A 12,237-nucleotide genomic window follows, 5' to 3' on the forward strand; every position below is an offset into this window, starting at 1 on the left:
CTTATAATATTTCAGAACTACTGTGCATAAAAGATGAAGAGGAAATATAGATGTGTAGAAAAATAGTCTTAAATTAGGCTAATCAACAAAAAAGTTGTTTATACATAGTGCTGTAAGACGCTGTGAATTGTGTAAAGCTGAGTTACACTTCTAACAGGTTTTTCCCTTTTCTACAAAGAATTTTCTATATCAAAACGCCATCCTGGGAACTCCCTGGTGGTCCAGTGGTTAGGACTCGGCACTCTCACTGCCTGGGGCCCGGGTTCGACCCCTGGTCGGGGAACTAAGATCCCACAAGCATCACCTGTTTCCTTCTAGGATCCTCAAGACGCGATAAGCCCAGAAGCATAGAGCAGGAGATAACCTCTTACAACCAGAAATTTTCTTGATCTAAAGGAAATCAAGGCCTTTCCTCAAATGCAGCTTTCCCCTGGCGGAGATTAGGGGCCACCTGGAGACATGGCTCAGAGCCAGCAGCACCTGGCTGGGCGAGCTCCATCAGGGCTTGGGGAGTTTCCACTGGGTCTCAAGAAACTGGTAGCCAATAACTGTAGATATGTCACAGATTAAACTTATGCATTTAAAAATGCCTCTTGAGATTATCATACTAAGTGAAGTAAGTCAGAAAGAGAAAGGCAAATACCATATGATACCACTTGTATGTGGAATCTAAAATATGACACAAATGAACATATCTACGAAACAGAAACAGACTCACAGACATAGAGAACAGATTTGTGGTTGCCAAGGGGGAGGGGGGGTGGGGGAGGGATAGATTGGAAGTTTGGGGTTGGTTAGCAGATGCAAACTAGAATGGATAAACCACAAAGTCCTCCTGTATAGCACAGGGAACTATATTCAATATACTGTGATAAGCCATAATAAAAAGAATATAAAAAAGAACATATATATACACACACATATATATATATGTATAACTGAATCACTTAGCTGTACAGCAGGAACTAACACAACATTGTAAATCAACTCTACGTCCATAAAAAGTAAAAATTTTAAAAATAAAAAATAAAAAATTTTAAAAAGATCCCGCAAGCCACGTGGCATGGCCAAAAACAAAATCAAAACAAAACAAGCAAACAAACAAAATGCCATCCCTACCCCTTTTGTGGCCTCTACACACACCCCTGTTTTCTCCCTGGTCCCCAGGCCCCAGCAGTCCTAGGTGTAGGGCAATCCCATCAGAGGTGACTCACTGCCATCTGGTGGCAGCATTGGTAAGGGCAGCTAAAATTTTGTATTCGTTTGATTTTTCTGGTAAAAATGACAGAACGAGATCTAGCTCGCACAAAGCATTTTTTTTTAAATTGAGATATGATTGACATGGAACATTCTGTAAGTTTAAGGTGTAAAACATTTTGAGCTGATACATTTATACATTGCAATATGATTGTGGTTGTAGCAAACATGTATTTAACAGCGCTCTAGGGGTTACAGGGAATGTAAGGGTGGACCAACACACCCGCACTCCTTCCCACAATCAGACGGAGACATCTGGGTTCCTGGCAGTTGACGATAACTTGGCGACCCCTCAACCTGTTTTAACATATGTTTAGTTGGAGTAGGGATTCTCTATTTAATAAAAACAGAAATTGTATCATTCCTTATGCTCAAGTAAGAAATCTCCTTCACGTACTCATATAAAGCTCTAATCATTCACACATAACCAAGGAAAGAGATCATTTACAAGCACGCAGATATAAAACAATGTCCAGAAGTGCTTAAAAATTTTCTTTCTGACTTTGTAAACAAAATGTTTCCAACTTTCCTATATTTCTTCCCTCTTCTGTTTTCTTTTACAATATTCCTAATTGGACAACTTTCTGAGAGGCAAATTTAAGGATTTATAATGTAGATAATAACTCACCCCTATGATAATATTATGCCATGATTATTTGAGTTCAGCATTTCAGCTGATTTCAAATGGCTGTCAGGGCTGGTAGTGTGACCTAGCATTGCACCGAACAGACTGTATGTATATAATGAACAATAAAATATCTACTTCAGTATGCATCCTCCAGATCAAGAAAGAGAACCCTGACAATTACCTCTAAGGCCCTGTGTGTTGTATCTCTCCCCTCACCATCCACTACCCCCAACAAGGGGAATCCAGTATAACAATGTTTTTGCATCTTGCGTGGGCCAGAGTGCCCAGGAAACCACAGGAAAAAAATTTTTTAAACTTTGATGGTCTTAAACAAAAAGGGGGGGGGGGGTGGGTAGAAGAAAAGAGGGGTTTTCACAGAATTCACAGGAGGTTGGAGGGTCAGATCAGACTAGAAATAGAAAAGAACCAGCAGGGTTTGGGGTTGGCCTGCCACTGCCAACGAGGATACAGGGCCCCTCTGCACCCTTCATTCAGAATTACTTTTCTAAACCTGGGTCCTGTGCCCACAGCAGGCAGGGGGCTGCCTAGACCACAGTGGATTCCCCCAGGCCCCGCCCAGGAAAGATCACAGGTCCTCTCTGCCCACCGAGCCCCCAGATTTATTCAGGTGACCATCCTGAACCTGGGGTCATGATCCTGAGTGGGATGGGGGGACAGGATGCAACCCCTTTCCAAGGGGGGCTTCATTTCTCTCTGGCTTCCTCTCTGATTCTCTTTCCTCCCACTCCCAGATCCTCTGAGACTGTTGTTCAGACCTTGGTCTTGAAAGCGATCAAGACTCCTCTCTAAGTTTCAAATAAAAAGCTGAGTATTCCCTTGCTTCTTTCTCTCTGCATTTCTGAAATCCTCCTCTAAAGGCCAGGCAGGGGAAGGACCTCAGGATGCAGGACTGTGTGGGTTTAGGGATGGGGAAGGTTAATATTCAGCATTATCATCCTGCCACTTATTAAAAGTTATTTCTGTTCAAAGATATTTACCATGCCTCAATAATAAACATAAAAGACCGATGCTAAAATGATCCATCGTACAATGCAACGGCAACAGGATGTGTTACAAATTCACCTCTTGCTGCACAAGCTGTGACTTCCCTGAAAGGTGAACATCCACGTGCGAAAGGGAAGGCCCTGAGCCTGGGGACCTTTAATCCAGACCTGCACCGTGCGCTGCCTGGGCTCCTGTGGGATTTCCCACAGGTGCACCTTCCCACCAGGCTCCAGCCTGCCGACAGGGGCACGTCTATGACAAAGTGTGAGTGAATGCCCAGAGCCAGCAGAGGGACGCACATATTCCTATGTTGGTGGTCCCCACGAGGTTATTGCTATATGTTTGCTTACTGCAACTTTTATGTGGTTATTTTTCTAGGTCTTTGATTAAATTCTAACTAGCACTTATGGAGTCTTAAAAGCACCTCCACAGAATCCTGGATCCTCCAGGAGCCCAGCTGGAAGCCACCAGACTGAAATATTAACCATGCTCATTGAAGGTGGTGAGACTTTTATTTTCTTCTCTGTGTTTATCGTCACTTTCTGCCTACTCTAAAATCCACCTGTGTGCCTTGTGTAATTTTGTGTAAGCTGAACAGAAATCAATGTTATAAAGGACTGCTGACCCTCTGGGTCCACGGCTCTCTGCCCCCAGGGACTTTAGTCTCCCATGCACTTTGCTCTCTCCTGGCCACGGAATATTTGCTTACATTTACAGGTAGGTAAGAGTGCTTCAGGAGGTGAAGCTAAACTCCACTCAACCAGCCTCATCATTTTCCAGGCTGAGTGGTGTAGGAACCATAGTGAGTGTGGCAGTAATCACAGCCTGAGCAATTCTGGGAGGATCATGGAAGAACTTCTTCGGTAAAAGTTGTAAGACACTGGGAGCTGTCTTCCTCATCCCCCAGTTCTAGCTCATAATCATCAAGTCAGCCAATCACGGTCCATCAAAGGCCTAATGCCCTCCACCCACCACTGCCTCCTCTCAAGGGAATCCACGTGACCTCTGAGCTCACAGAGGTGGGCCATGTCCTTGATTATCAGCGTCACTTGACTACCTGAAAGCTTGCTGTGGCCCCAGCTATGAAGCCCCCAGTTCAGACAGTTACAGATGTGTTTTGTTGACTAGAAAGTGTCCAGAAATACTCCAGGAGTGGTATCGCTCTCTCCAGTGGTATCTCTACTCCAGGAAACACGAGGACCAGATAGCTGTTCTTTCAGCACCCCACATGTACCTTTCAGCACATTTCATATTTACTTTGTAATTATATCAGTCCTCTGGGAGTGTTTGAAAGACAGTGCTTGCTGTATTGTATACACATTTCCCACCACACGTTACAACACTGAGCAGGTACCATTTTGCTTTAACCACAACAGACTTATAAATAACAGGCGATGCTTACAATGGTATGAACCCCTTCTGTTCATCCCCCTTCTCTAACATAGTCCCCTCCCCCAACCAGTCTAACCCTAGAATCTCTGTTTGGATTGATACTTGATACTTGAGTCTCATGAAAAATGGTCATCTCTGCCTGAACCTCACCTACTCACCTGCCCCCAGCCCCAGTGACAGGCACTTCAAGATACTTCATTCCTTTTTTAGACAGCTACAGGTTAAAAGTTTTCCCTATATGGAATTGAAACTGAGCCCCGTAGAACCAGATTACCTTACTGAGGTTATGATTACTCTCTCTATCCAAAACTTTATTTCCTTGCTTGTCTCCTCTGACCTCAATCCCTTTCTTGTCCCCTCTGACCTCAATCCTGTGCTAACTAAACACTAATCAACCAGAGTCAGATGACTGAGATTGCTGTGGTTGATAACATCGTTAATGTACTAAAATTGCTATTATAGATATCACCATTAATGTGCAAACTCAGGTTGTTTCTCCAGGGCAAGATGAGCTCACAGACACCTCAAGCCATGGACCAGCTGCCCAGAGAATTGTAAACCAAAGACATCCTGCCTCCGAAACCACGATTAAGAAATATCACAGAAATGTCACAAGGTGATGATTAATTCCAGTTTCTTTGTTCTTCCCCTTTAAAACATCCCTAACTCAAAGACCAAGATGGAGTGGGTCTGATACTTGTCTCCCACTCCTTGCTTAGTGCCCTGCAAAAAAAAAAAAAAAATTCCTTACTTTGCTGCAAACACCTGCTGTCAGAGTTTGGCTTTCTGATCCTCAGGCACACAAGCCCTCGCTCGGTTACAGAATCAAATACAGATTCACTTTCCCAATTCTGCATTTCCTAAATCAAAATGTTCTGAAATCTGAAAGTTTTTTTCTAATTCTTTTGACAGCAAACCCTATAATGAACTGGTATGAGGCTATTTATAGTCTTTATTTAACTCATCATATGATTTACTGCAGAAATATCAATGTGTTTGATTATGGTACTGCCCCAAACCCCAATTGGGATGTTATATAATGTACGATATATGTACTATATCACCATTCCAAACTTTGAAAAATTACAGAGGGTTTTGGATAAGAAATTGTGAACCTGTATCTGTTTCTTCAGATATGATATTTTGGTCTTCTACATCCCGATTTATTTTTTCTAGGTAATCTAGATCACTGATTGAGAGAGGTGAATTAAAGTCTCCCACTATTTGTTTGCTTGTCTGTTTTTTCTGTATCTCCTGTAATTTTAGCTTTATGAATATTGTGCTTTGTTATTTGGTACACGGGCATTCATAACTGTTATAACCTCATTGTGAATTGCATCTTTGAATGTTATAAAGTGCCTCTCTTCATCTTCACCTGATGCAATATTGAGGTTAGGACTTGTGCTTTCTTTTCTTTGCATTTGCCTCATGCAGCGTTAAACATACTTTTATTTTCAGCCTTTTGGAAAACACTTTGTCCTAGATGGGTCATTTGCTTGATAACAGCATAAGGTCGGTTTTGCCTAGGAATACAGTCTGAATTATTTTTTCTTTTAATAGGTGAGTTAAGCCTATTTAAACATTTATTGATGTCACATATGTTAGCCTTAGTTCTAGCATGTGAATATTATACTATACTTTCTATTTTTATAGTTTTTAAAAATCTTTTACTATGTAGTCTGTGTCCTTGTTGCTGTGAGTAATTCTCAACTTTTGGAAGTTTTCAGAAGTTACTTTTACAATGAAAACTTTAACTAACACCTCTAGTTTTCTATTATTTAACAAATGTCTATTAGTTCCTTACTATGAACAATTTAAAAACAAAGCAAGCACATTTCCTCTTCTTTCCTTCCTCTCCTCTCCTGGTGGATTTTAGTCAATAATATCTTTCTCAGAGTTTATCTTTGTATTTAAAAGTGCTATTTTATTGCTTGGTTTGTCAGCTTTAAGGAATGTTTTTTGACTCCCAGTTATTAAAGGTGTAGCAATCAGTAAACATATTCTACTTTGCACCTACTCTCTCACTTCCTCTGCAAATATTCGCTAATTACAGTGTTTATATATTCTCAGGACACATCATTTTTATATCCTTTTCAATCACCCTAATGTGTAGAATTATTTTAGCATTAGTTCACAGTAAATGTATTCAAAACTTGCTTTTTCCATAATTTCCTCAATTATCTCTTAGTTGGCTGACATTCATCCTCTGGTTATTTCCTTAAGAAACGTTCATAAAGTTGATATTCGCTGAATTCTTTCACGTTCAAGACTATCTGTAGTCTTTACAGTTGAAGGGTAATTTGGCTGGATATGAAGTCCTTGGGTAACACTTTTTCCTTGAAGATCTTTTAAGTATTGCACCACCATCTTCTGGCAGTGAATGTTGCTGTAGAGAACTCTGAGGCAATCTCGATTTTTCTCCCCTATAGGTGACTTGATCATTTTGCTTGATTGATCATCTTTGAAGTCTAACAACTTTACTAGGATATTATCTCTAAGTTAACTCTTCTGGGTTAATTTGCCCTGATACAGGATATAAATTAAAGTCTTCTATATTTTCAAAAATCATGTTCCTATTTGATAAGTTCCATTGTTTTGGTTTTCTTCTAGAGAAACTCCAATTATATACATAATATTAAATCTTCTTTTCCTGTATTCTATATCTATCATTTTCTCTCTACTCTTTTTTTAAATCTTCATTTCCGTTCTATTTTGTTTGCCTTTCTCATTTCTCTCCTCCATGTCCCTTATTATGGTTTTCTTAATTGCCTATTATTTGTATTTCTTCCATTTCATCTTTATCTCTCTGATACTTAGTTTTTCCTGAGCTCTGCCAGCCCATGCTTCATCTCCTCCGGTTATCTCACCATCTCTTTTCCTGTGTTCTTTTTCTCTCCAACTTTTTATTTTGAAAAATTGCAAGCTGACAAACACATTGGAAGAATAATACAATAAGCATCCATATATCCTTCACATAGATTCACCAGTTGTTATCGTTTTTGCCATATCTGCTTTTGCTCTTTCTCCATACACACAATACACAAACACTTTTTACAAACCGTTTTAAAATGAATTGCATACATCATGACACTTCATCCATAAAAACATCATCCTGCATCCCCTAAAACAAGAACATTCTCCTATATAACCACAATACTAATTTAATAATTATTCCATAATATCATCTATTATATAGTCCATATTCAAATTTCTCTACTACCCCCAAAATGTTTTTAGATATTCTTTAAATCCAGTATTCAATCATATACTGCATTGGTTGCTATGCCTCTTTATCCTCTTTTAATGTAGAACAGACCCCCAACTTCTGTTACAACAATTACTCATTTAAGAGTACATGCCTTTCTGAATTGGGCAATTGGGATTGACATGTATACACTGATGTGTATAAAATTGATGACTAATAAGAACCTGCAGTATAAAAAAACAAACAAAAAAACAACTAATACTAAAAAAAAAAAAAGAGTACATGCCTTTCAACAAAAACAACAACAGAAGTTTGGAAGCTGAACTTATGTGTGGAAGCAGTGCAAAACTGTCACATAAGAAGCACTGCCTTGGACTTCCCTGACGGTCCAGTGGTTAAGACTCCGTGCTTCCAATGCAGGGGGCGCAGATTCAATCCCTGGTCAGGGAACTAAGGTCCCACATGCCTCTCAGCAAGGCCAAAAAAAAAAAAAAAAAGCACTGCCTACTTCCCACCCCAAGCTCACCTCTTCCATCCTTTAAAACAAAAAGAGAGAGAGAGAGCGAATACATGCCAGTTATTTTGTAAAATGTCCCACATTCTAGATTTGTCTGATTAGTTCTTTATAGTTCATTTGTGTTTCTAACACTTGGATTTCCAATAAACTGCTAGCTAGGTCTAAAGACGTTAGATTCAGATTAAAGAGTTTTGGCTGTAATTATATTGTGCATTTGATATTACATTCCATCAGGAAGCACATAATGTCTGGTTGTCTCACTATTAGTAATTCCAAGTTTGATCACTTGGTTAAAGCGGCTAGCTGCCAGGTTTCACCAAAGTAAAGTAGGCATCTTCCCTCTATAATTACTAATGAAACTGTAAGGTGATACTTTATCACTGTATGAATATTCTGTTCCCCAATTACATTTTACCTAAAGGTTTTAGGATCTATTTGATGATCCTTACCTGAATTAACTATTACATTAGAGGTTCCAAAATGATGAGTTTTTAAAAATTAATTGTGTTCTTGTACTTCTGTTTTGTAGTCCTCCTTCATAGAAGCAATTACTGCATTCACTTTTTAAAATTCAATGGCATAGGGACTTCCCTGGTGGTCCAGCGGGTAAGACTCCGTGCTCCCAATGCAGGGGGCCCGGATTCGATCCCTGGTCGGGGAACTAGATCCCGCATGCATGCCACAACTAAGAGTTTGCATGCCACAACTAAGAAGTCCGCATGCTGCTGCTAAAAGGTTCCGCATGCCACAGAGAAGATCTCTCGTACCCAAACTAAGACCCGGTGCAGCCAAAATAAATAAATAAATAAATAAAAATCAAAAAAAAAAATTCAATGGCGTAATGCTTGGACAGTTTTCATCTGCTCTGTGGCAACATTTCCTGGTGAGTATTCTTTAGTTGTTGGAAACTCTTGCTAGTCTTTTCCTCTTTGACTTTAGTTTGATGCTGTATATTACTCGTTGAATGGGCCAGGTATTTGCCTGAGGCTCCGGCGGAAGGGGCCAGGGTAGCCTTCCAGGCTAGCTGGTTTTCCCCACCTCCATCAGCCACAGACACAGGCCTGCTTCTTATGACTACCTCCCATCCATGTGATTCTTTGTGCAGCCCCACATGTACGATTAAAGATGGCCACAAATTCTTTGCTGATCCATTCAGGGGTGGAATGTATTCCTCCCATCCTTCGAATCTGGGACGTCTTAGTAATTTGCTTGACAAATAGAATGTGGTGAAAGTGACATTGTGTAGCTTCCAAACTAGCTCATAATATGCCTTTCAGCTTTGGCCCAGGCCACTCGGAGGTATTGCTCTGGGGGAAGTCGGCTACCACAGAAGAAGTCTGACTATCCTGAGACCACTATGCTCTGAGGAAACCCAAGCCGGCTGCATGGTGAGGCCACGTGGAGGGAGAGGCCTGACAAACCGAGGCACCAGACACGTGAGTGAAGGAGACTTCAGATGACTCATCCTTAGGCACCATCTGACAGCAACCATATGAGGAGCCCCCAGCAAAAGCCACCAGCTGAGCCTGTCACATCCCAGAACTGCGAAAGATAATAATAACTTGTTGTTCTAACTAAGTCACTAAGTTTGGGGACCTCTCTGGCAGTCCAGTGGTTAAGACTCCGTGCTTCCAATGCAGAGGGCACGGGTTCGATCCCTGGTTGGGGAACTAAGATCCCACATGCCGTGCGGCCGGAAAAAAAAAAAAAAGTCACTAAGTTCATTACACAGCAATGGATAACCGAAACACCCACCTCCACTGGTGGTGTGAACCTAGACATTTGGTTTCTGCTTTCAGCCTTGCTCACCCAGTTCCCATAACTGCTTGAGGCTGCATCCTCCACCTTTAGGAGGTGTAGATATTTCTGGAGCTGTCTCACCTCTGCGCCTCGGAGCCCTCCTGCATGTCACATTTCATCCCCCTTCCTTCACTTTCTTTTTTGGGATTTCTGCCTCATATCAGGCACTTTGGCAGCCTTTTCACATATTTTACAGTCTGCAAATTATATTTGTCCCTGAGTTTCACCAAAAAATATTGTCTGTGGGTTTTCCCCTCCATTTTTCTTATTGTTTTTGAATGATTTCCAAGAAGAGAGAGGAGAATGCTGATTTCTACAGCCACTTTCATAGCATGTCACCACCATATTTTTTAAATGGCTACATTCTTTTAAATGCACCATAACCAATCACCTATTAATAGACATTAAGGTTGTTTCCAGCATTTCACTGCTACAAGCAGTGCTGCAGTGAAAATCCTTCTACATCTAAACTTCCCACACTCAAACACATATTTCTGTAGGATAATTTTCTGCAAGTAGAATTTTGGGGTCAAGGGCAATGGCTGATTGAAGGATTTTTATGCCACTTCAGAACGTGGCAAAACAGCTCCTTTTGCTAGAGCTGAAGCTACAGTGTCCCTTAAGTAAATTCCCTCAGCCCTTATTGTTGGGCTGTTGTGTTGCTTGGTGTATCCAGTCTGTGAAAAAACCAGTCCAGTCCAATTTGGATAGAAATATGTAATTACCAGGACTTTTCCAGTTGAAGCTTCCTGGTCTCAAAAAGCAGGGTAAGTAGAGAGGTAGGATGAGGCAGAACAAGGAACACAACACAGCACCACTGTTAGGGGCATAGAACCAGCTGGGTGTCAATACCCAGACTCTCAGACCTGCGTGTGAATACCAATTCCACCAATCAACAGCTGTGCAAATTGGGCAGATTGCTTAACCTCTCTGAGCCTTACTTTCCTAATCTGTAAAATAAGGATAGTAATAGTACCTACCTCATGAGGCTATTGTGAAGACTAAATAAGAAATGTAATTGAAACCACTGTGTCTGTCACATAGCATGTGCTCAATAGCTGTCAGCTATTGTTAATATAACACAAAAGATCCTCCTGCCTTCCAAATTTTACGGCATTAGAGTAGGGGCAGAGGAGACATGGAGAAAAGGATGATGTTTAGCAGCTTCCAGGAAGAGATTTTCCCATTATCTGTGAAAGCATATTGCTGAGAACAAACAGAATGGATAAAGAAAGAGAGGGGAGGGAAGCGAGGCCAGGGCAAGAAGATTTCCTGAAGGGAAACATCCACAGTAGGAGGAAGAACTTTGGGTTTCTGAGAAGGGGCAAGGGGGGAGTGTTGGAGGAGATTAAATGGCTTAGTATCCAGGTTACAGGTGCGTTAATGGGCACTCTGCTCTTTCTATGGGCATGATCCGATCAATAGACACGTCAGAAACCCCTGATCTTTTAACAGATACTGATTGATTACTCCTCACCCCCTTGGGCATAAGACAGATGTATAAAAACTGGTTGCACAGGATGTCTGAATGGGTGGTGTCCCTAGTGTTGTTCAGTGCACAGCTTGCACAACTGTACATGGCAGTCCTGCCTGGACTCCACCCTCAAGTATTTTTTGCTTTGCATTGTGAGCCATCATATGGACCACAAGTTTCCCGAGGGCGGGAACATGGATTACATAATTTTTTATACTCCCACAAGTGCTTGGCACTCAGTTGATGATCAGTAATTCTCCCTGGGACTTCCCTGGTGCCACAGTGGTTGAGAATCTGCCTGCCAATGCAGGGGACACGGGTTCAATCCCTGGTCCAGGAAGATCCCACATGCCGCCGAGCCACTAAGCCCGTGCGCCACAACTACTGAGCCTGCGTGCCACAGCTACTGAAGCCCACGCGCCTAGAGCCCATGCTCCGCAACAAGAGAAGCCACCGCAATGAGAAGCCCACGCACTGCCACGAAGAGTAGCCCCTGCTCGCCACAACTAGAGAAAGCCTGCGCGCAGCAACGAAGACCCAACGCAGCCAAAAATAAATAAATAAATTTTTAAAAACATAATAATTCTCCCTTAGCAACTCTGTTAGGGGGCCTCTTCTGACCAGCCTTTTTGGGCCTGCCCCTGACCCTCCAGGCATACTCAGTCCAAGCTCCACACACCCCCATCGGCATCTAGTAAACCCCACTCGGCCCGCCCTCCCCCTGAGACCAGATCAATTCAAGCACCAGGAAATCCTTAATATCAGAACTCTCAGAGGGAAAGGAGCTTCAAGTTCTTGTCATTGAGGGCCACAGGATGTAGCCCTGTGGCCTGCAGGACCCCAGAGAGCAGCCTTCTTGAGCGCACGCAATGCGTGGATCCTATCCCAGCCCTTATCTATGCAGGATTCTAAAGGCCCTGGGGCCATTGTTGGAGAGCTCTTATTTTTGGGTGCTTCCT

Source organism: Eschrichtius robustus, chromosome 1 (assembly GCF_028021215.1).
Source record: "Eschrichtius robustus isolate mEscRob2 chromosome 1, mEscRob2.pri, whole genome shotgun sequence".
NCBI lineage: Eukaryota > Metazoa > Chordata > Mammalia > Artiodactyla > Eschrichtiidae > Eschrichtius > Eschrichtius robustus.